We start from the raw sequence: 24,482 nt of genomic DNA on the forward strand, positions 1-24,482 counted from the left end.
TGAAAATGTCATTAACAAACTGTGAAATTGAGAGATAAAAATCAGATGCCCTGAGGGGGAACAGCAGTGCCCCGAGTCCTGCCTCTCACCCTGAGTCATGGAAAGCCTAGTTTCCACTCTGCAGGTCCAGGAAGCAGGGGGTAGGGAGCTAATTCATGTCTCCTGCTCCACGCTGGCTCCCAGGGTGGTGGCATTTGGAAAACACAGAATGACTGAACTCTTCAACATGTGAAGTTGGGCCTGCCGGAGACTGAAAGGATAGTACATGGAAACCATCACCCCTGGGAGAAGGCCTGGGAGGCAGAGAGGAGCTCTTCAAAGAATTCTGGAGAAGTGCATTCATTCTCCAGGCTTCTCTTTGCTGATTCCACACGTCTGTGAGAGAGCCCGAATTACAGAAACTATCTCTAGGGCTTCCGTAATAATTTAAAATTATTCTCAGGGGGAAAAGTACTTGTTGTAAAGTGCTGTAGAGTATGCACAGAGAGCAGGGTAGAATACAAAATATTTTCAAAAGATCCTTCTTGTTCTCTAAGAACTTTACAGTCCTTGTAACATTAGCAGAATTTATGTTCTGCTCTGGAACAAAAAAAATTCAGAACTGGCTATCTTTATTAGTCATAGAGATGCTTCACAAGACTCAAGAGACAGTGAAAGAAATATGGAGAAGTGTGTTTGATCCTCGCAGGTTGGTAGCCTATCTAAATTCTCTGCCACAGTTGCCAGACTCAAGAGAAAGGGAGCCTGAAGAGAGGGAAAGTGTCAGTGAGGCACCAGTGTGGTCTCTGAGCCCATGTACAGAATCTATGAGTGTGAGGGGGCTGCATCCTGGAGTCCAGAAAATACAGATCTAATGCCCGCCCCCTCATCCTCAGGAAAAGAAGCACACTCAAGCCCCCCAGAATAGAATTCAGGGATAAGAAACATGGGACTATTTCCATGAAAGTTCACATACGAGACCACAGGTCCCGCTTTCCTGCACCCGCCACCATGACTTTCTTGTTTGCTTGATCCCTGGCTCACAGGAATTTCTGAAGAACTTACCCCAGCCCTCTGGAATATCACACTTTCAGGCTCTTCCCTCTGAACACAAAAGTTGCAGAAAACGGCAAGAGTAGAAGAGTGCTTATAATACCAACCCTGGGTGTTAAACACTGGGACTTTGTGTGTAAAGTGTGTAAACACTTTGTGACTCTGTCACAAGACCAGGTGCCTACTAGACCTCCTTGGAGCCAGCTTCCCAGGGCACAGTAACCCACCACCATCCTGCTTCTATTGGATGTCCATTAAAAACCAACAGATATCATACTACAGAAGTGCATGCTTTTTTTAAATCAGTCATTCTTGGCATGGGCATCTTTCATTTTAACAACAATAGAAGGGAAATTACTGGAGAGTGGGGGCCAGCTTATCACAGGGAAACAAGTGTTGGCAAGACTAAATTGCCTATCCTTACCTTCAGGAATATTGTCCAACCATCTTTGCTCCAGGAATCCTTGAAACCCTGCAGTAGTATTTCCTGGAGAGCTCCATTTCCTCCTTACCCAAATGTACATTGGCATAACCATCCCACGTTAGGGCAGAAACACAGGCTTTACAACATGATTTGTCTTACAATCTTTTTGCCCACTGGTTGGAAGAAGCATTATTGGTCTGCTGCTTGGCTTTGAGGTCTGTCACTACTGTGCAAGTCAGTAGCCCCAAAGTGCACTTATGCTTCAAATCAATATGGTCTCCATCACATTCATCATACTTACCACCCCCCCCCCCGAACATTTTAAAGGGGGGGGGGGATATTTCACTTTTCTTGGGTGCTATTCAAGTTCAGTAAATGAAATCCTGCTCTCTGCCTTCAGAATCTTTCTATATATAAAACACAAGCCTTGCAATAAATGTTGCCTCAACACTGATGGTGGGATCAAAATCAGTGCAACCCCTCTGGAAGATTATCTGATATAATAAAACCCCCAAGATGAACATACTTAAAGTCATATGTAACTTCCAACAACTTATCCTGTGGTTATATTTAAGAGTGTTCCTAAAGATGTCTGTGTCAGTAGTTTTTAATAATTTGAAAAAAGTTGAAATTAGTCTGAAGGTCCATTAATAAAACATTGTTTCAATTAATTATTGTGCATCCATTCACCATGCGAAGATCTATTGTGCCACCAATAAGAATAATGTCATGAAAGTCTATTTACTGCCCGAAAAAATTCACACAATGCAATATAGAATGCTTCAGTGGCGCACAAAACAATGTATAGTATGATAAAGTTTATAACATATATATGGATAGAGAGGATGTCTGTTCATTCATCCATTCACCAAACACATGTGGAGCATTTCTATGTTCTTCCTGTCCCAGGCACTATTCCAGGCACTGGGGAGACAGCAGTGAACAAAACATCCCACGCTCACACAATTTACAATCTAGAAGGGTGGAGAGAGAGCCAGTAAACAAATAAATATAAATAAAGGCATAAGTGCTGTGAATAAAAGTAAAGTAGGGTAAAGAATTAAAGTGTAGAGGAGGGAACTATTTTAAATAGTGTGCTTGGGGAAGAATTCTCTGAAGAGATGACATGTGGATAGAAATCTGTAAGAAGGGACGGACAGCAAGGCCCTCCCTGGATGAAACCCAGTTCAAATGCTGGGAGTAAAGCATGGTAGGCACAACCATGGCACAGCAAGGACCCACGGCTGGGAGCTAGTGGGAGGTGAGATGAGCTTAGCAAGGGTTTTGGGAAACCACTGGAGGGTTTTGAGCAGGAAAGTGACAGAGGATTTTGACTGCTGGGTGGGGAATAGTCTGTAAAGGAACAAGAGTGGAAGCAGAAAGACCAGTTCAAAGGTCATTGCCATAGTTTAGGCAGGAGATGCCGATGGCTTGAACGAGGGTGGTAGTAAGGGATGTGGTGAGAAGTAGTTAAATTAAAAGTACAATCACCAGGTTTATCTGTTCTACAGGATTTGGCATGAGGTAGAGGGAGGAGCGAGAGAGATAGCAGTGAAATGTTTGGCCAAATAAGTTTTTAAAAATGAGAATGCCACTTATTGATTTGGGAAATACTGAGGGGGGAACAGTTGGGAGGGGAAATCAAAGGGATATACACCAAAGTATATGATAATTACCATAATAAACACCCTCATTTGTGCTTGCTTGCTCTGGGCCAGGCACTGCCACTGCATTTACATCCACTCATTTAATTATCAGAGGAACTCTTTGAGATAGGTTACTATTATTGCATTTGGGAATACAGTTTACTTTTATATTTATCTAAATATACTCATTTATTTGCAATGAACATGTGTACCTTACATAATAAAGGAAAGTTGAGTGTGTGTGCGCATGTACATGCACAATAATCCCAGTGAGAAAGAAATTATATATTTATAAATTTTCATTCTTGGCGAGTCCCTGGTGATTGCTCAATATAGGTTGATGTGAGACTGTTTCACGGCTCAGCATATTTTCAACTTTTTTTCCTGCCAGGTCAGATAAGTTCATACACAAGACCTAGTCTCATCGACACTCTCAGGGGAACACACAGATCTCTGTATCCTAATTTTAATTCAGTGCTTTTCACCCTCGACTTCTAAAAACACTGGAGTCCAATGAGAGAAAAATAAATATTAAAGGAATAACCTTGAGTCTGCTTTCATTTTTTATATGAAATTTTGCAAATGGGTTACTTTAAACTATTACATTGGGACTCCTGGGTGACTCAGTTGGTTAGACATCTGACTCTTGATTTTGACTCAGATCATGATCTCATGGTTCGTGAGATAGAACTGTGTGTCGATCACTGACAGCACAGAGCCTGCTTGGGATTCTTTTTCCCTCTCTCTCTCTGCCCCTCCCTTGCTTGTTTTCTCTCTCTCTCTCAAAATAAATAAACTTAAAAAAAAAAAAACTATTACACTTAATATATCCTCACATACTATTTTCAACAAATTCCAAATGGATAGAGGCTTACCGGTGGATCCCCACGCCAAGCTGAGAGCCTCTGGCTTAGATGATTACATGAATCACGTTGTTGGAGGGCATTGATTTTTTTAAATTTCAACATTTCATAAATAAGAGTTCTCATTTAGTTTTGTTTTTCCTCTTTAATCCCTAGTATTTAACCACAAATTTTGTTTCCTCCAACAATTTCCATTTATGTGAATGTATTCAATGAAGTATAGGGAGCAGGGTGATTGTAGCTCTGGAGGTAGTCCACTGGGTGAACAGGGGGACACTTGGCTCAGGGGTCCCTGTGGTTATCATAGTGACACTCTCTTGACTGGAGAATTGTGCAACACTACCTGCTATGGGAATAACGGATTTCCATGGAATTCTGACTGTACTTTGTTGTTATCTGATACTTTCTGGGTACATGAGTGCTTTGAAATCATCTCCAGTTTAAAATGAAAAGCCAGATTAGATCCTCTGCTCATTCTGCTCCTCCTTCAATGCTTAGTAAACCCCTTGATGCTGGAATTTTACCAAAAGCAGTCATGTTCAATTACTGTTACTCCAAAACAAATATCTATTTTTATTTCCTTTGAGAATGTAGAAAGGAACCCCATCATAACATGAGTCTTATTAAATGGAATTGGATATGCCTTGGATCTAATTGAGTCTCCTGAATCATGAACATTGGAACTGGAAAGGAATTAGATATTGTATGGTCACTTAATAGATGAAGAAAAAGATGCTCAGAGAAATTAGGGTATCTTCTCAGGACCACACAGAAAGGAAGACCAGAACCCAGTTGACCTTGTCCTGAGCACAGTGCTCTTTCCACCCACTAGACCATGCAGTCTTTCTTGTACACAAACACTTGCCAAAGCCACTGCTGGTGGTCTCAGTTGGACCCGAAGTGGCCCCAGATTAGGACTCAGGAACTGCCTCCCACAACCACTCCACATGACTCTTGTCTTCCACGGCAGCAGAACTAGGCCATCCAGGAAAGTGGAAAACCCACTTGGGCAGCAGAACCAATGCTCTAGCACCTTCATAGTTGGAAGCCATGGAACATTTGGCCTTACCTTGAATTCCAACATTGTAAAGGTCATTTGGAAGGACTAAAGAAGAGAGAAAGGGAGAGAAGATGGAAAGAAAGCAAAGAATACTCATGGACATGTAGAAAAATAGGGGAACATAGGTCAGAAGCATTTAAGAATCAAGTCTTTACCTTTTAAAGGCCATTTCCAATAACAGCTATTGTCAGAGAGCTTCTACTTTGCTTATGAATATTTGCTCAAGTTCTGAACAAGAGAAACTTCAGATCACAATTATTTTCTTGATTTATACCTTCTCTTTCACCTCCGGCTACACTGCCTTTAGCAAACCAGCTAGTAACAAGATCTTGCACAGTGCACAGCTTGCACTGTGGTCAAGAGCCAAAAAGCTTATGACAGGAATAGTTTTAAAGATGAAAAGTTGGCAGTGCCACCAGTTCTGCAGCAATCAAGAGCAACATAGTATTAGCTGTGAGGATACATTTAGGTGTGGAAACACGATCTAGACTTGATGCCAACTGTAGAAAAATAGCATTTTCCTGCCTCTAATTATTTGTCACAAGCTAGTAAGCAACCACTGACTTTCACATACACTGCAGGGTATTAGAAACAGGCTGGGTTTGTCTACGGCCATACCACTCTGAACGCGCCCGATCTCGTCTGATCTCGGAAGCTAAGCAGAGTCGGGCCTGGTTAGTACTTGGATGGGAGAAACAGGCTGGGTCTGCCTAATGAAATACCTTACCCTCTGTTCTGATGACAAGCGTGACAATTCCCAGCTAGCCACTCTTGGCAAAGATTTCCTCAGAGTGGTGATAAGTCAGACGGCCACGTCAGTTATGCAACCGGCACTGGAGTGTCAGGTCCAAAGGAGCAGGTCTGTCCTAGAGTCGCACTGTTGAACTGTCCTGGCTTGCTCAAACTCCTGCTTAGCTATCCCTTGAATTTACTGATTCAGTGGAATGTGCAAATAATGCTAATACGTCACATGCAAATGAATTCACAGAGAAAAACTACCTCTCTGCTCTTATATTAATAATGACTGGGGGGAAAAATAATGGTTGGCGATCTTTCAGGACACAGTCTGGATCACTGCTGTTGGCTACATCACCTTGGATAGGTTCTTGCCTTCTGGGCCTCTGTTCTCAAATCTATAGAATAAAGCAGGGAGAAAAGAGGATCCCTCCATCACCTCAGGCTCTAGCATTCTGTGATTTGGCTTTGGAAAAAAAGCATCTATCTAGATGGGGGGAGGGGGTCAGAAACAGAGAAACATATTTTTGTAGCTACAAACAGCCAGCCTTGAGAAGTTACAAGGAGTCTTCTTGAAGGCCAAGGCAATCCTTTTCTCATGATAAGGCAGGTGGCAGCCTGGCCTAGAGGAGAGAGTGTTCATTTGAATGTTTGGATGAGAGTCTGCAGAAGCCTTAACATCTAAGTAGGCATTTCTGTTCAATAGGGGAGTATACCAAGAGCTTTACACGTATGTAACCAAAAGCTGGTGTTCCTTCACAGAATGTCCCCAGATTATGCGTAATTCCAGGACATAGCACATGGTCAACATCATCCTCCGTGGGATTCAGAAAGTGTCAGTTGGTCAGATACAGATTTCGTTAATGTAACCTAATTCTTTAGACCTGCACGCTATGGTCCGGCTCTTCTACAAATTTGGAATCCTGATACTTCATGATTTCTGACGCTCTGCTGACTGTCTGCAGAGTCAGCTGCCTTCATGATTCTAAGACAACAGTCCTGCTCTGCTTAAAGTACCTGCTATGGCACATAACACTTCTGAGCCCCAACTTTTCAAATAATCTCCAGAAAATATTACTGAGAGATGAGGTCATTGCAGTGATAGACTAGACAGTGTGCAAAAGCTATATCCCATCCTAGTACTGGATTTATGTGGAGAATTCTATAGCAAATAACTGTCAGAGAAACTGTGCCACATTTTATTCTGTATAGATTTACCTTGTTTGAAGCAATCTTAATCTACAAAAAATCTGGCAATATTAAGTTTGCAAATTATAGAGTAGTTGTTTTACAAGATGTTTATTAACCTTTTCATGAACAAAGGAGTAAAATTAAGTCAAACATCTATACCTGAAACCCCAGAGAAAAAAATCTTAGTAATTTACAAATGGATCCAGAATAGCACTACACCCAAGAAGTACCTGCTATGGGCTAAGCATTATTTTAGATGCTTTACCAATGTTAACTCTTTTACTGAACCCCAGAACACTTCTATGAGATAGGTTTTATTACTATGTCTCTGAGACACTGACAGATTAAGTTTGCAAAAACATCTACCAAATGGAGAACCCAGATTTGGGCACTCTGAATCCATACTCCATGTTTCAAATCTCTCTACAATAGTGACATTTTAAAATGTTAACTTTACTTAATACATATACCATGATTTTTTTTTTCTTTTTAAGTCTTAGCTTTAAAACCAAAGTACTTTGATAGTTCAGAATCACAGCCAGGTCTATGAACACTTCTTCTCATGGATTTTGAAGGAGAGACATACATTTGTCACAAATCTCTCAGTTGCAATGACAGAAATGCAACTCAACTTTAAGTAGAGGACTTATTTTAGATATAAAACAGACATAAAGTCGAGTTGGCCTCAAGGACTCCCAAGGACTTACAATATGTCATCAAAGCTCATTTTTTTCTCTCTCATGCTCTCTTTCTTCTTATCTCTCTCATGTGCGCACGCTCTTTCTTCCTGTGTGTGTGTGTGTGTGTGTGTGTGTGTGTGTGTATTCTTAAGGGACGGGGGCATGCCTGTGAGCAGCCCCAGGCTTACCTGATTCCAGTGTAGCACTCCCAGTGTGAGTGAGGACCTCTGGGCCAGTCATGACGTCAGAGGGCTTCTTGACCATCAACAGCCAGAATTAGGGCTGTAAGATGGTTCCACTGGCATTCATTTAGTTTTCCTTTTATTCATGGGTTCTGTTGAAAACACTTCCCCCTCAACAAGTTGTGAGAATGTAGTTGACATACTTTGGTTTGGTCTGCCCAGAATTCTGTCTCCCCTTCTTTTACTAGCACCACCTGTTCCTTGGAGAACCACTCCCCTTCAACTGTGTTTTGTTTGGGCGGGGAGGCAATGACTCATCACATTCTGCCTCTCTGCCCATAATGAGAGTCGAGAAGAATAGGCTTTGCAGACAGTGATCATGTTCAGAAAACAAGCCACTCTTGGGGTGTATAGAAAACATCTATGCATGTGGGCAGTAACTGAAATGACTGTTAATGCAGAGCTATGAGTGCAGAGTATCACCAGTATCCATTCCCCCCTTTCCAGAGTATTGAAACCCCACTTGTAGGCTGGACATACCCCAACTTTTCTTATAGCTAGGAGTGATCATGTGCCTAAGTTCTGGACAATGAGTCGTAAGATGAAAGTGTTTTTATGTTTTGTGAAAAGACAGTAGGGAATGTCTTTGCCTATTTTTTTTTCTTTATTCCTCCTTCATTTATGTTAGCTGGAATGGAGACATGGTAGCTGGAGCTAGAGCAGCCACCATGGATCATGAAGTAGCTTGGAATAGAAAGATGCACGATGCAGGAACAAAAAGGAAGTTTGCCTCAGTCCCAGAGGATTCATGTACAGAACAGCCATCTGCACTCTCTACCCTTAGACTTCTGCAGAGAAATAAATTCCTACCTTGTTTAAACTACTACTATTTGGGGTCTGTATTACTTATAGACACACCCAATCTTAACTGAACTTAGAAATACAGGAATATTTAAGCATGCCACAACATAGGATTCTAGAGAGAGAAGTGGGACTACTGAAGGGTGCTCACTTGGTTAGCAGGTAGAGGATAATAGTGAGCTGGTGGGCCTCACAAAGAAGACCTCCCTGGGGCCAGGGACCAGAGCGAGCTTCTGGCCCGTGTTACATCATTTAATCCCCCAGCATCAACCCTCTGAATTTCTCTGTAGTTGTCCTCATTTTACAGCTGAGGAAATAGAGAGTCAGCTAGATCCAATATTTTCCCTAAGGTCACAGTGCTAGTAAATGAGGAAGGAACAATTTGTGTCCACCCGGAACTGTCTCCATAGCATCTGTTGTCTCCATTACTGGTCCCCTCTTTGGTCCCTGGTCGAGGGGCTTCACTGTGGGTAAACCCAACACGTGGAAACATAACACAAAAATTAGTCAAGTGTGCCAATCTAACTTCGTTCAGTTTTACAGTGGACTATTTTTCAGCCATCAATGGAAGGAAAGCCTGGCATTGTCAACAACACGGATGACCTCGAGGGCATGATGCTAAGGTGAAGTAAGTCAGACAGAGAAAGACAAAAACCACGTGATCTCACTTGTATGTGGACTCTAACAAAAGCCAACCTCACAGAAACAGAGAATCAAATGGTGGTTGCCAGGGATTGGGGTGTTGGGAAAGTGAGGGAGATGTTGATCAAAGGGTATGAACTTCCAGTTATAAGATGAATAAGTTATGGGGATATGATATACAGCATGTTGACAATAGTTAACAATTCTGTGATACACACACACACATACTTATACACTTGAAAGTTGCTAAGAGAACAGATCTTAAATGTTCTCACCACACACACACACACACACACACACACACACACACACACACACAAAAGGCAACTGTGTGAGGTGATGGATGTGCTAACAAACCTTACTGTGGTAATTACTTCACAGTATACATATATTAAATCATCACACTGTATACCTTAAACCTACACAACGTCATGTGTCAATCATATCTCAATAAAGCTTCATTCAATTCTTAAAGTTGACTTACACCCAGCTTTCAGGAATATACATGTAACATCATTCTAACCACTCCTCAACTGAGGACATTCTCCTGGTGAGACAATCCCCTTCTCCCCTGGGTGGAGGAGACAGCAGTTTTGCTTCGTAAAATATCCCAACCAAGAAATGAAGTTCGGAGATGCACCACCTCTTCCCACACTGCAGAGCACATTGGTTTAGTCAGACTCTGACCTTTTTTGCACCAGGGTTGTTTCCTTGTGAGACTTGCCTCCTCTGTGAAAGTCCTCGGGCCCTGCAGAAATCCTGCAAGAGTTCAACGCCAGCGCTTGGTCAACCACTATTATGGAGCTGACAGATTCTTGGCTCTTCCACATTTTCTCTTCTTCTTCTTCTCTTATTTATTTTTTGAGTGAATAAGTAGATCTAGTTAGGTTTATTATAGGAACAAAGTTCTTCTGGAAAGCTAATTCTTTCGAATGGTTGAAATGAAAAATAATACCCCCTCCCCACCCTTCAGAGCCCACTCTGATTTAAGCAGATGAAAACGCTAGCATTTCTAAACCCAGGGCTTTATTTGGGATGTAGAATATAAAGTGCCTTTTCTAGCCATTGTGACAGGAAAGGAATGCACAGGTTTCTCAAGAGCAGATTGCAGGGCCCATGCTGATCTAATTTATGGATCTTCCTGCCAGGAATAAAACCTCATGGCTGTGGCACTTATTCAATGATTATTTGATATTTTATGTATTCAGTGAATATATGGAAATATTTTTAAATTGGGTTTTTAAACTACCTATTTTTTTTAAGTAGTTTTCCTCTTTAACTTCTGGACAGCCACATTGAAAAGTCTTCCTCACATGAAGAAGGAGATTAATGATTATCGGACAATGCATGAAAATGTGACAATGATTAAGCCCAGACAGATTATAACATTAGTCAATGGGAGACACGTGGTACCGAGCCTAGCATTGGTTTTTGATGTTAGCAACAATCATTTGGAATAACTTGCTTAGCAAGCTAACCACCTCTTATTTTTGCCCTTTATCTTAATGAGAGAGGAACAACGAAATTCAAACCCTGACTGGAGTGTGTGCCCACAGACAGGCAGATGTGTGTTCACCATGAAAGAGGGCAGAACCTGTGACAATAACCGAGGCACTGGTCAAAGAAAAAAAGACCTGAGTGCAAAAAAAATCTGTTTTGTGAACGTAACATGGTCAGGGTAAGGTGGTTTTTAAAAAGTCTTTCAGTTGAGCTGCTCATTTTCTCAAGTGTTAACCCATTTAGAAGACACTTATTAGCAGGGCTTGGTGGGGGGGGGGGGATATAAGAAAACAAAATATTTAAAATATTTTTTTAAATGTTTCACCGGTTCTAAAGATGTGTTTTATTTATCTTGCCATAGTACTATTGGGTCAGTTTCCTAGGGCTCCTGTAAAAAACTACCACACACTTGGTGGCTTAAAACAACAGATTCTCTCACAGCTCTGGAGGCCCAAAAGTCTGAAATTAAAAAGTGTCAGCAGGCTTGGTTCCTTCTGGAGGCTCTGGGCAAGAATCTGCTCTCTGCCTCTCTTCTGTCATCCAGTGGCTGCCCACAACTCGTAGCTTCGCTCGGTGTGTACATGCGTCAGTTAAATCCCTGCCTCCTGCACACCGCCTTCCTGTCTGTGTGGCTGTGCACCTCTGCCTCTTCCATCTCTTATAAGGACACCCACCATTGTGCTTAGGGCCCACCCTGATCCAAAATGACCTCATCTCGAGATCCCTACCTTAATTACAATAGCAAAGACCCATATTTCAAATAAGGTCTCATTTGCAGGTTCTGGGTACACATGGTTTTTTGGGGGCAAGGGGTCATTATTCAACCCACTGCAGCAATAATGGTGTCCTTCTCCTGGTAATCCCTCAGGTTCTTAATCTTACTATCATCTCTAATCTCTTTCCTTTTCGCTCTCTTTTTTTAAGTTTATTTATTTACTTTAAGAGAGACAGAGACCGCGTGAGTTGGGGAGGGGCAGAGAGACAGGGGGAGAGAGAGAGAATCCCAAACAGGCTCCAGGATGCTGGCACAGAGCCCAACACGGGGCTCAAACCCATGAAACCACAAGATCATGACCTGAGACGAAATCAAGAGTCAGACACTTTGAGGCACCCAAGCACCCCTCTTTCCTCTTCTCTCTGCTTTGCTCCACTTTCTACTTCCCTTCTCCTGTGACACACAAAATACATTTTGTAACTTGATTCTTCCTATTGCATCAGTGTGTTGGACAAACAGGAGGAAGGTATAGAAACCTATAAAATAAAAGACTCATTGTTGGATTTAACCATTTTTAATCTTATTTAAATGTGCACAGCATAGAACTAGGTTCAAAGTTCTATGGCATACCATTCTCAGCCAATCATAAAACAAAAACAAATCTACAGATTAATACAACAAAAATATAAAACCAATAAAATTTTTACAAAATATTTATTTATTTTGCGAGAGAGAGCCCTCACGTGAGTGGGGGAGGGGCAGAGGGAGAGGGGGAATCTCAGGCAGGGTCCCAGCTGACTGGCTGTCCGTGAGGAGCCCAACAGAGAAGCCCACGCCCAGGGCTTGAACTCATGAACTGTGAGATTATGACCTGAGCTGAAATCAAGAGTGAGATGCTTAACCAACTGAGCCACCCAGGTACCCCTAAAACCAACAAAATTTAAATGTAATCATTCCAAAAGGTTTGTATTGAGGTTCTATTATGTATCAGGCGTAAGAGGTGTAACAGGTGGGGGAGACACAGCAATCAACCAAACTGGCAAAAATACCTGCCCTGGTGGATTACACTTCAGTATATTAGCGACCAAATGGGAAGAACCAGGTATTAGTAATATCCCAAAGCCAAACGCTATTCACAACATGACTATATGTGACTAATTGCTACAGGGTGACATCATTTGAATCCAGCATCTATGCTACTGTTTTCCACGTGATGAGTCAGCTCTGCAATCTCTTTTCTCTTTTTTAACAAATGCAAACATTTCCTCCACATGGTGAACTACATCATTTGGCAGACCGACATCATTTACATGTGAAGCCTACCTTTTTCTTCTCTCATTAGCCTCAACAATTAAACACCATTATTCGGACACACCATTCCACTTTCTTGTGTACCAAATCAACATGTCAATACATTAAACAACTTAAAAAACCAGAATCTTGCCCTATGGAAGCTCCCTTCAAGTGCAAAATTCACTGCAAACAAGTAATTCTGTCTGTGGAATTGATTAAAATAATTTGACATTCACAGTCTGAATCTGGTTTTGTGGGGGGTTTTTTGTTTTTGTTTTTGTTTTTTTGTTTTTGGTATGTCCAGACATGTGGCTTGATTGAGATTCCCTCTATTTCTAGAGCCTTAAATCCAAAAGCATACTAGCATGGAAAAAACACTTGCTCCACTGCAGTATTTCATGAATGCATCTCGTTCTTTTTTTTCCCCAGTATTTAGGTTAAGAAATGGGATATGTTAGACGTATTTGTCAAAGTTCTACTTAATACTTCAAATTTAACACTTTGGCGCGGTTACTACCTACCAAAACATGAACAACCCAGAACCACCACTAACCCCTCTCATTCGCAAGGCAGAGAGAGAGAAGGAGGGATGGAGGGAGAACAGCAATGATTCCACAGTGACCATTTATGGCCATTCACATATCCTTTTGCCCCATGCTACCTGGCCCTCTGAATTCTCAGACCATTCACTAGAGCAAACACTCTAGAGCTAATCATTCTTTATTGCCATAGAGATATTTTTTAAACATTACTTTAAAATCATTTAGGACAATTTTGTTCTTTGGGCACTTCTAGTGTTTAGACTCCTGGGTCAATAAACCTTCTACTGAACAGCAGTTGAGGAATGGGTGAGGAATGGTTATTGTGATTTTCACATTAGAAGTTGCCAACCTAATAGCAGCCAGACGTGCTTACCAGCATATTTGAATGTTAAACGCTATCATTTTGGTAATTACGTGGTGCCAACATTCAACCACAAATGCCAAGAAAACACAACACCTAAATCACATGGTGGGGTTCAGTTAAAATGTGGTCATCCAGATGATCAAAAAGAAAAGGCAGCATTTTCAAATTCTTAGTGAGAATTTGCTGACCCTAAGAATATAGACCCTGATTGCAAAACCCTACAACATGCTTCAGACCTTCTGTGTCCATTCCCACTGCCCCTGTCGTGCCCACTCTAGGCCCTCAGCTCTTACTCATGGCCACATCTTCTCGTTGCCTTTGTTCCCATCCATTCCAACCTACTCCTACCTGAGTCACATCTTCCACTAGCTCTGCTTGGCTCCTTCTGTTCTGTTTATGTTTTATCGTCTAATAGGTAAAATGGGCCAAGTTTTACATACTGGCTGCCTGGGGTGATTCAAAAGCTTTGTAATTCCCATAATGTCCAGAAGACAACAAAGTCAAAACCATCTGAACTGCCCAACAAAGTAATGCATAAAATAGCCCATGACTCCAAGCAAGGTAATTTGCAATAAGAGAGAGCAAATGAGCTATAGAAGCACTCACTTTAGTTCATCACATCCCAGAAATCATTCTCCACGGGTCTAGCCACGGCATGGGAGCACACACAATAATAGCAGCAAACACCCTTCTAAGACCCCTCCATATAACTCACTTATCTTTGTAACATCCCTATGAGCTAGGTACTATTATTACTCACATTTTGATGAACGTGGAGATGTGTCACCAAGATCCCTCTTCAAGGAAAACCTGCCCCTCAGTCGAGGGGGAGAATGGTCTGCAGACAGCCTCCAGCCCCCTGTGAGTCCATCAGCTGCAGAGTTGCCCTGTGTATGGTCATGCTCTTCTCTCAGGCAGCCTGTGTAAGGGGGTGAGTCAGGGAAGAAGGGTCAGCCACATCAGCCTGCCCTGGGATTGTTCTAATGGACACTATTCCCTGCAGGGCTCCCCACTGGGTCAGCCTCCACATTGTGGGGCTTGCATTACTGTTTGAGCTCTCCCTCTGTCCAGTACACTTCCTTCCCTCTTCCTTTTGCAGGTGCTGACTTCTAACCAATGCCCTGCTCTTCAAACTATTCCTCCTCTGCTTCTGCAGATCCCAACTCATGACAGGCCCCCGGGGATTCCCTTCCCTCCACTTCTCTAGGTTAAACCTTCAACACTCAGTCCACATCTCCCCTCCTCCATGAAGCTTTCTCCAATTCTAATGAGCTTGATCAACCTTTCCTCTGAAGCCACACAAGCCTTACATGCCATGATCCTAATTTGCACCTTGTTTTATAAGTCTCCTTTTATCTGTGTGTCCTGAATCCTCACTACAATAAAGGCACCTTCAGCACAGGAATCAGTGTCTGCTATAAATATTCTTTTTTTAATCATATTTTTAGAAATTTAGCATTATAGTCTTAGCACTCAGAATTAACAAATGTCCCCCTTTCAAAAAATTGTTTCCAGAATCTTACCACCACCCCCCCATCCCATCACCCTCCCCATGGACCAGGAGACTCCATTCACATAAGGCTGATGTGTCGCTTACACATATGCAACATCACATAAATGTTATACAGCATTTTGTGTATGAATAATTACACTTCACGCAGGGAGCATCATATTCTGCTGTTGTTCTGAAGTTTGTTTTTTCTACTCAACACTATGGTTTTTACACTAATTAACTGCATTCCTGATACACATATTGGATACCCCAAAATATTATTGATAATAACAATGATGGTGAAAGACACACTGAGTCAGGAGAGTAACTAGAAATTCATGACCTTAAATTTTTCATGACCTTAAGAACTGAGAGCTAAATGTATACTGTCTATATCCCATGTTCTCAGTTTCCTAGCTGTGTGATCTACAGCAAGTCACTTAACTGATCTATGTCTCATCTATGTTTCCATCTTCAAAATGGAAAAAAACAGCAGCTACTTCACCTACTTCGCATAGTGATAAGTAATTTAGTTAGTGCATTTCAGGTTCTTAGAAAAGTGTGTGGCGCATAGTGGGCATTCAAAACACTGTATTTAAGAATAATCATAACTGGGGTGCCTGGGTGGCTCAGTCAGTTAAGTGTCTGACTTCAGCTTAGGTCATGATCTCACGGTCCGTGAGTTCAAGCCCCATGTCAGGCTCTGTGCTGACAGCTCAAAGCCTGGAGCCTGCTTCAGATTCTGTGTCTCCCTCTCTCTCTCTCTCTCTGCCCCTCCCCTGCTCACACTCTGTCTCTCTCTCTCTCTCTCTCTCTCTCTTTCTCTCTCAAAAATAAATAAACACTAAAACAAATTTTAAAAAAGAATAATCATAACTATTAATATTATCATAGCACACCAAGGATGTTAGCTCAAGAGATCTGAATGATCCAGATTTTGAACCTTGAGAAAATACAGAAGAGAAAAAATCATTGAGAAGTTTCTTATATTATAAAGAATAATTAATTCTACCATTAATATTTGCCCCAACAGCCCAACTCTTAAAAGCTGAGGCATTTTGCTTCTTTTACCCAGTTAGCTTCAGGCTTACGGCCAATCGTTTGTCAATTATTTTAACCTCTTAACCTAACTCCGCAGAACAGATTATTCTCAGAGAAAGCTGAAAAGTGAATTTGGCTACATCTTTGCCTGCAGTTTCTCTGCTTGCACTTTAAAGAAATCTTAGTTGGTAAGGAGAAATCCCCTCTAAAGCCACTGTGACTAAGTTATTCTAGAGCTTCAGTAGTTTTTCTTTCTTTAAGCCAGGTTTTTTTAAAAAAAAATTGTTACCCTTACACTCTCTGTATTTATTTATTTTGGCCTCGGTGGACTAGACCACAGCTAAAACTTTATGGACCTCATAAAGTTCCCAACATTCTCAGACACGGGTCGTGATGTTTGTGCACTGGGCAGAAAACAAAGGTGCATTTATGAGGAGAATGGACATGCTCAGAGATTAATGAACTGAGGTCAGGCATATAGGCTTAGGCTACAGCTACACTGCATCACAGGCAACACATGGCTTAAGTGTGTCCCTCTCTTTCCAGTCTCCCTCTCCTGTCCTTTATTCCCTACAAATGACATGGGGCCCTGGTGCCGGGGCTGTTCCTCAATTACCAGGACCTCCCACCATGTCACTGCCCATGTCACTGTCGAGGGCTTGTCCTGACCCAAATTAACTATGTCTGGAACTTTCCATCCTACCCTCACACAGTCATCTTCAAAAATTATCTGTCCTGTGTCTCCTTTCCTCACAGTTTGGCTTCCTTATAGGTGAAAGTTGGTTAATCTGATAAAGGAAATTAATTTGTTACCTCTACCACATAGGGAAGGTCTTTCAGCAGAAGCTTTCTAGAGCCAGCATCTCAGTCCGAAGCACTGGTTCCATTGTAAGGAAGTGGGCCAAGCTTGTGGCACTTTTGAAATTACACCACACCAGAGGCTGCCTAATTTACCCACTGCTATGGACTGAATGTGTGTTTCCCTTAAAACTTTACATGTTGAAACTCTGTCTCCAAGGTGATGGTATTTGGAGGTGGGAAGGTAATTAGGGGTCGATGGAGTCATGAGGGTATAGCCTTCATGATAGTATTGGTGTCCCTATGAAAAGAGGAGACACTGGATCTCTGTCTGTCTGTCTCTCTCTCTGTTCTCTCTGTTCTCAGAGAGAGAGAGACAGAGAGACTGAGAGAGAGAGAGAGATCCAATGGAAGGCCATGTGAGGATATAACCAAGATGAGAGTCCTCACCACAAACTGACCCTACCGGCACACTGATCCTACTTCCGGCCTCCCCAACTGCGAGATATAAATGTTTGCAATTTAAGTCACCTAGTCTGTGGTTATCTTGTTTTGGTAGCCAGAACAGACTGAGACAGCTACCCACAGCACTGACCCCCAAAGCTTGCAGGAGTGTGCAATATGGTATTTCACTCTACTTGTGCACAGTTAATCAGACATCATACTTTCACCTTGAACTTTATGTGCTTTATAATTTTCAATATACTTTTATATCGCTTGATCCTCAGAACACCTTGCTAGGTGTTGACAAATTAGTTTTCTTTTCCCCATACTAAACAGAAATTCTCTTACCAAAAGGCTTGCATGATATTGATTACTTAGGAGACTATATTATGTCAGCTCAAAAGCACAGAACTTCCTTTCGATGATTAACGCTGAAAAGAAATAAGTAGTTCTTCTTGTTATTTAGGTAAGAATTACTGCTCCTGAAAGAAAGTATAAATCCTCAGATGGTCAGTGCATATGGCCTTTCCATCTTTTAAGATCTAAAACTCAGTAGGAATATATTACAAGATTAATTATGCCCAAAGAAAATAAGCATTGCCGTCAATCTTCAGATAAGATTAGGGTTTTTGTTTTGGTTTGGGTTTTGCTCAAAAAAAATCATCTATGTGCTTTCTATCATGCGTGATGTTTTTAAAAACTGCTTTTAGCGTTAACATCTTGCCATACTTCCTGTCCCTATATTTTCTCCCTTGTTCCTTATGTCTGCACAAGTTTTCAATTTAGATTATATTTCCAGCAGATGTTATATCTTTTAGAGTGTTTGCTTTCTCTTCATTAAAAAGGACGTGTAATACATTTTATTATTTTGAAAGAAAATAGCCTGAGTAAAGATGTTCAGAAATCTTGAATTATTGCTTCTTAATTTTGTGTTTGTGTGTGCGCGCGTGTGCACGTGCACGCTGTTTCTGGGAACAGGAAAGCTATAGGAAAGAAGGCTTGTGTTTCACAAACACTGAAGGAGAATAAGACTATCTTCCACTAGCTCCTAAAACTGTAATATAGACAAGCATTTAAAAACACAATAAAAACTTCTACTGGAGAGCATTTTCAATATTCAAAACCATATATGTGTAAAATAGGATGTTCATATTTTCTAAAGCATTCTTGATGCTTAGTATAAATATCAGCTCACGATGCTAATGAACAACTCTCTGGGGATTTTAAGCATGTAAAAATCTGCATCTAGCTATATTCACACAACTTTAACTACAATTCATTTTAATAGGCTGGTAGCTCTTGAATGAAACTGTGGCTGCATCAAAAAATTGTCTTTTTCCCTTTAAAGTAGAAAATTTCACCCAAATTGTCAGTGCCCTCCAGTCCCTCTCTCCCCTCTCTTTTCAAAAAAGGCAAAGATTTCAGTTATTAGCACCCTTTTTAGATTTAACTCTATATTATCACTCTGGAGTAATTTGGATTTTCAAACATCCCTAAAATATGTAATGACCTCTGTTTCTATTAGTGAAATCCTAGACATCAGTAAGCAAGGATGGGGCAAATTTGGAGAGGCAGGAAAAGGGCACTTTCACTCAGCTCCTGAGATCACCTGGGTTGCTTACTCATTTCCCAGCAAGGTTGACCTTGTTAACTGTAACATAAATAGCAAAAAGCACTAAACGACAACAGAATCTCTATGGCACTTGGAGACTATAAAAGTCTCTTAGTCTGTGAAATTGGCACACAGAGTTATTCTTGGTTTCTCACCTCTCTTGAGCAGGGAAGCCATTTTCCATGCATTATGGGGTATGTTATCCTGATTATCTTACTTTCAACTAGGTGATCTCTAAGTCACCAACAGTTAGGAAATTCTAGGATTTCACTCAGCTCAGTACTCTGAGAGTTTGGCACAGGGATAAAGGCTGACACCCAATAAATATGAATGAATGAATGAATGAAAGAAAGGAAGGAAGGAAGGAAGGAAGGAAGGAAGAAAGAAAGAAAGAAAGAAAGAAAGAAAGAAAGAAAGAAAGAAAGAAAAAGAAAGCAAGCCCAATATCTGAGATTAAGCTGTGATTGAAGTTCCAGGAGACAAGAGCAGGATTAACAAACTACTGCAAACACCTGAAAGAACATTTCCAAGACTGATATAATTTGATAGCTCATTATCAAATTAGCACTCTTTGGAATGGTGAGTCAGCCTTAATCAATAAACATTCTTTGAAAATGGCATTAAAGGAGTGAGTTTCCTCAGCAAAGTATTGATGCAGCTTCTGAGCAAGGAGTACCTAGTCTATTAGAGGAATAAGACAGAGAAACTGTTAATTAGGAAATGCTGTGATGAGACATTCTGTTCTGCACTGGAGAATTCCAACTAATAACCAACTCATCTCATCAGCACTTCAACTAGAATTCCAGCACCTCAGAAAAACATATTTTAGGGATTTACAATTCATACTAAACTTTTTAGGTTACATACACAGTCAGCCAAAATAGACAAAACAAGCCTTTTCCTCCCCTAAATTCCTCCTCCTTGGTTTGGTTAGTAACAAACAAAGATTTTCATTCCACAATGAGATCTAAGTCTTAAAATAGATCTACCACCTCTCCCTAACAAAAACACATAAATGAATATCTGATATTGGGTTGTTTCCTGGGATTCCATAAATTGAGTGGGAAGGAGAGGATCTATGGACAGGAGTTGAGAAAGAAGTGCTAAAAGTTGGCTGGAACAGATGAAAAAGTCCGAGACCTAAAGCTCAAAGAAGGGGGCCTGCTTACCCAGAGTAACCAGGACATCTCCACATCTGAGCACTTTTCCTTCACTGAAGTTTTAGCAAACAATAGTCACAAGCCACAGCCAGGGGACTGGTCCACAACCACTGACTGGAGACTCACAAGAGCTTCATCCTCCATCAAGGATATCAGCATCAAGACACCAGCCCTTGTACTGCCAACATCAACACCTCTCACTTCCCTATGTCAGGTCTACAACAAGAAGCTGGAAGAGCTAAAGCTGTGAGAGGTCTCAAGGAAGACAAAACACTCTCCATAAAATCTCAGGGGACCTGGATTTCTCTCTTGTTGGCCCTCACCTCACCACAGCCAGCACTCCAAATGGGAAAGAGAGCCACTGCCCAGGGCTGAGCACCATCTCAAGAGTTCCATGACCCCACTTTCAGATTTTAATGTCAAGGAGATGCCCCTCATATGCTTTCATTTGCCCACAAGTAAAGCAACAAATGAAAGATCAATTGATTATTCTCAAAGCAGAGAGGAAAATGTATTTTTCAAAGGAATTTGATGGTTGGCTTGATTTGAGAAAAACTGTTCCTGATTAGTTTATCTAGAAATGCTTAAATTTAAATTGAGCATTCATGGATTAGGGGTTGAGTACAGATTTATTTGTTTATGTGCTATAACCAATTTACTCTACTAAATTAAAAATTAATATTTTTTCCAAAAAGGTTTTCAAAAACTTATATGAGACATTTTCCCTTGAGATACATGCTTCTGTGTATGTGAGCATCTTGCTAACTCTGTGTGGGGAGAATGCTTTTATGCGAGAATTATTAGAGAGTTATTCAAATTTTGTCTTCAACCAAACACACATTAATAGAGCCATAATGGGGCACCTGAGTGGCCCAGTTGGCTCAGGTCATGATTTCACGGTTTGTGAGTTCAAGCCCCATGTCAGGCTCTGGGCTGACATCTCGGAGCCTGGAGCCCGCTTCAGATTCTGTATCTCTCTCTGTCTGCCGCTCTGCTGCTTGCACTCTGTCTCTCACATTGTCTCAAAAATAAATAAGCATTAAAAAAATAGAGCCATAATGATAAAATATGACTTATGAAATTAAAAAAAGATTAAAACTATGAAGATTACTTAAAAATAATGAAAGAGACATACCAACCACCTGTCTTCCAATTATGCAATTACATTTAAATAAAATCCTGAGACAAAAAAAAAATCTTTGACTTCCATAAAAAATCTTATCTTCCAATATTTTTTTCATTTTTCTGTTCTAAATAGCAAAAGTATAACCCCCTACTTTACTTCCCTTTGATTTTTCTGTAAGCTCTGTGAAACAATGCATAATCTCCAAATTTCCCCCAACTCTCAATTCTCACTGTAGTTTCTCCAAATAAACATAGACTACATGAAATCTTCCCCATGAAAAAGTACATCACAATGTAAATAAATGGGGAGTGGCAAATGAAAAGAACTCACAAATGAATGCTGTACTTAGTAGGTGTCTCCATAACATGGAAATCAGAATATTTTCCCCTAATTTCTCTGGTGGTGAAAAAAATCATTTACACTCTCACAGAACCCATAGAACTGTGGCTTACATATCATATTTTATAAATCTGATGTCATCAGTTGCATGTTATTTCATGTTTTTCAATTATAATAAATATTTTCTCAGAGAAACTGGAACATTCAACAGATACACTGAGAAGACTATCCCCTCTTCATATATCTATACACCATGCTCCTTGTTGCTGCACTTACACATCTATTCATTCCTCCAGAATACATTTTGTTCCTCATTTTCAATTAAAAGTTTACTTTACTCACGTATTTCTTGGCTTCCTAACCCAATTCACATACAGAAAAGAGCGGAGAAAGATTAAGGATAAAAAAGAAAAAAGTCTTACAGACTGGTTAGATAATATCAAGTGGTAGAACATGCATGTCTTTAGAATCCAAGAAAGAGAAAGAATAGGAAAAAAATGGAGAGAAAACTATTTGAAGTGCTGACCACACTTTTGCTAATTTGGTGAAAGTTATAAATGTACAGATTCAAGCTGCTCTATGAATATCAACATGGGTAACTACACATCAGACTTAGAACTCAGAAATCAGAGTCAGAATCAGAAGCCAAATATAAAAAGTAAATCTAGAAATCAGCAAGAGAAATATGACACATTGTATACAGTGGGATAGTAATTGAATAATTGGCTGACTTTTGGCTTCTCATAAAAAACTGTGGATGTCAAAAGAGTAGAACACATTTCTAAAGTGATGAAGGGAAAACTTGTCAATCCAGAATTCTATATCCAGCAAAAATATCCATCAATAATGAAAACAGAATAAAGACATTTTCTGTTAAAAGAAAACTAAGAGCATTTGTCACTGTAAACCTCATACGACCATAATTTTGGATAAAGTTTCTATGAAAACTTGAAATCTCCAAAACACGAAATTTTATATTCAGTATGATCTCTGCTAGTACAAATATTATGCACAGAAAAAATAAAATAAAAAGAAACACAACAGAATGCTAAGAAATAATGATTCAAAGGTGGTCCAATTGCAGTTGATTTTCTTATTCTCTGTATTTTTTATCTTTCCTATCTTCTGTAACATATGTGAATGATTTCATCATCATAAAAATAAAGTGATATCAACATTAAACTATAATTTATAAATAAAAGTAAAGTTTAAAAAATAAAAATGTATTAATAGGAAGGTATTGTGCTGAGCATTTTAGAGGAGACAAAGATATATAAGAGATAGTCCCTGTCATGGAGGATCCTGGACTCTGGTAAAGCAAAATAAGACAAGTCGACAATCATTTTAATGTTAAGAAAGTATGGGAATGCACTAAGCCTCAAACCATATGCTATGACATTGTAGAGCAGGGGCTTCACCTTCATTCAGGAGGAAGAGGAAGAGTTTATACTGACAAGATCCTCATCAATTTTGACTTAAAAAGATGATGGGAAGGGGAGAAACAGTTAATCATTGCTGTAGATTAGCACAAGGCATGGAGATAGAAAGGCCCAGAATACGTTTAGTCAGTAGTTACGGTCCAGCTGTACTTGAGGGTAAGGGTAATATAGTAATATAGGGAGGTGAGGCTAGAGAGATGGATTTTGTGGCAGTCCTGAGTGCCAGGCTGAGGAATCTCAGTTATTAGTCATGGGGTGTCCTTGATGCTTTTCTGAGCAGAAAGAAACTTTCAAAGTTCTACATTTGGGGAAGATTAATCTAGCAGAGCTGAGCAGTAAAAGCCGTTAAGGGCTCTATAGCAATGATTCAGACAAGAGGCAAGAGTGGTGTCAGTGAAAATAAAAGGAGAGGATATTCACTCATTAAGTAAATATTTATTAAGCATCTATTTTGTTCCAAGTCTTGTGCTAAGTGCCAGGTCTATAGAGGTGAATGAAAGAAACACAATCTCGGCTTGCTACATCGTGGAAAATAGACAAGTAAACAATCACCAAAAAAAAATGACACTCGAAATAAACACAACTAGCTGCTGTATTAGAGAATAAAGAGTTGTAGAGGGGGCAACATGATCTGGAAAGGCATCCCTGAAGGGGTGACTTTTAAGCTAGATGTAAAGATGGGAGGGAAATGGGAGAGGAAAACTCCAAGCAGAGGAGCCAGCACAGAAAAACCCTAGAGAAGGAAAAGCCTAGTTTATCCGAGGAGCTCAAAGGAGGTCTCTGGTGCTGCCACATTGATTGGCAGCGGTGTGAGATGAGGTTGGACACCTAGGGAGACACCCAGCCATATAAGGCCTTGTAGCCCAAACTCAGGAGAATGAGATGATACTCTAAGGCCAAATGGGAGTACCAGAAGCACAAATGACCAAAGGAATGATCAGGAAATGCTGCTATAATTTTAAACTCTCGAGGAAGCAGATGCCACGATGCAATCAGAAGTACAAGAGCTTTGCTGCAGGGAACTCCCTGTGATAAGTAAAGGGGAGAAGAGGTGGGAGCAGTCGGGGATATCTTTCAGACATAGCATGGATCTGACCCCTGGGACAGGAGAGGGGAAGTGAAAAAGGATCGGGAAGGAAGAGTCCGAGATGGCTGTGCATCTCTGAGAAAGCCTCAGGCCGGCGGGGAACCCAGAATGCCTGGCTCTGGGGCTCTGCCTGAGCATGGCCGGTGGCGGGGGTGCAGGGCTCCAGTGTGACCGCTGTGATTGACACCGATGGCAGAGAAAGGCTCTCAGCTGA

The 24,482-nt window shown here is 40.7% G+C and overlaps 1 long non-coding RNA gene across 2 annotated transcripts in view; it reads right to left on the minus strand.

The window, feature by feature from the left end:
* LOC121028342 (uncharacterized) overlaps positions 1-24,482 on the minus strand; it is a 401,683-nt gene that overhangs the window by 235,666 nt on the left and 141,535 nt on the right. For both annotated transcript variants that reach the window (XR_005789189.1, XR_005789190.1), the window contains exon 3: positions 14,491-14,649. This is a non-coding gene — a long non-coding RNA (uncharacterized LOC121028342). The remainder of the gene's footprint in view (positions 1-14,490; positions 14,650-24,482) is intronic.

Source organism: Herpailurus yagouaroundi, unplaced genomic scaffold, assembly GCF_014898765.1.
Source record: "Herpailurus yagouaroundi ecotype Mexico unplaced genomic scaffold, PumYag 28, whole genome shotgun sequence".
Lineage (NCBI taxonomy): Eukaryota > Metazoa > Chordata > Mammalia > Carnivora > Felidae > Herpailurus > Herpailurus yagouaroundi.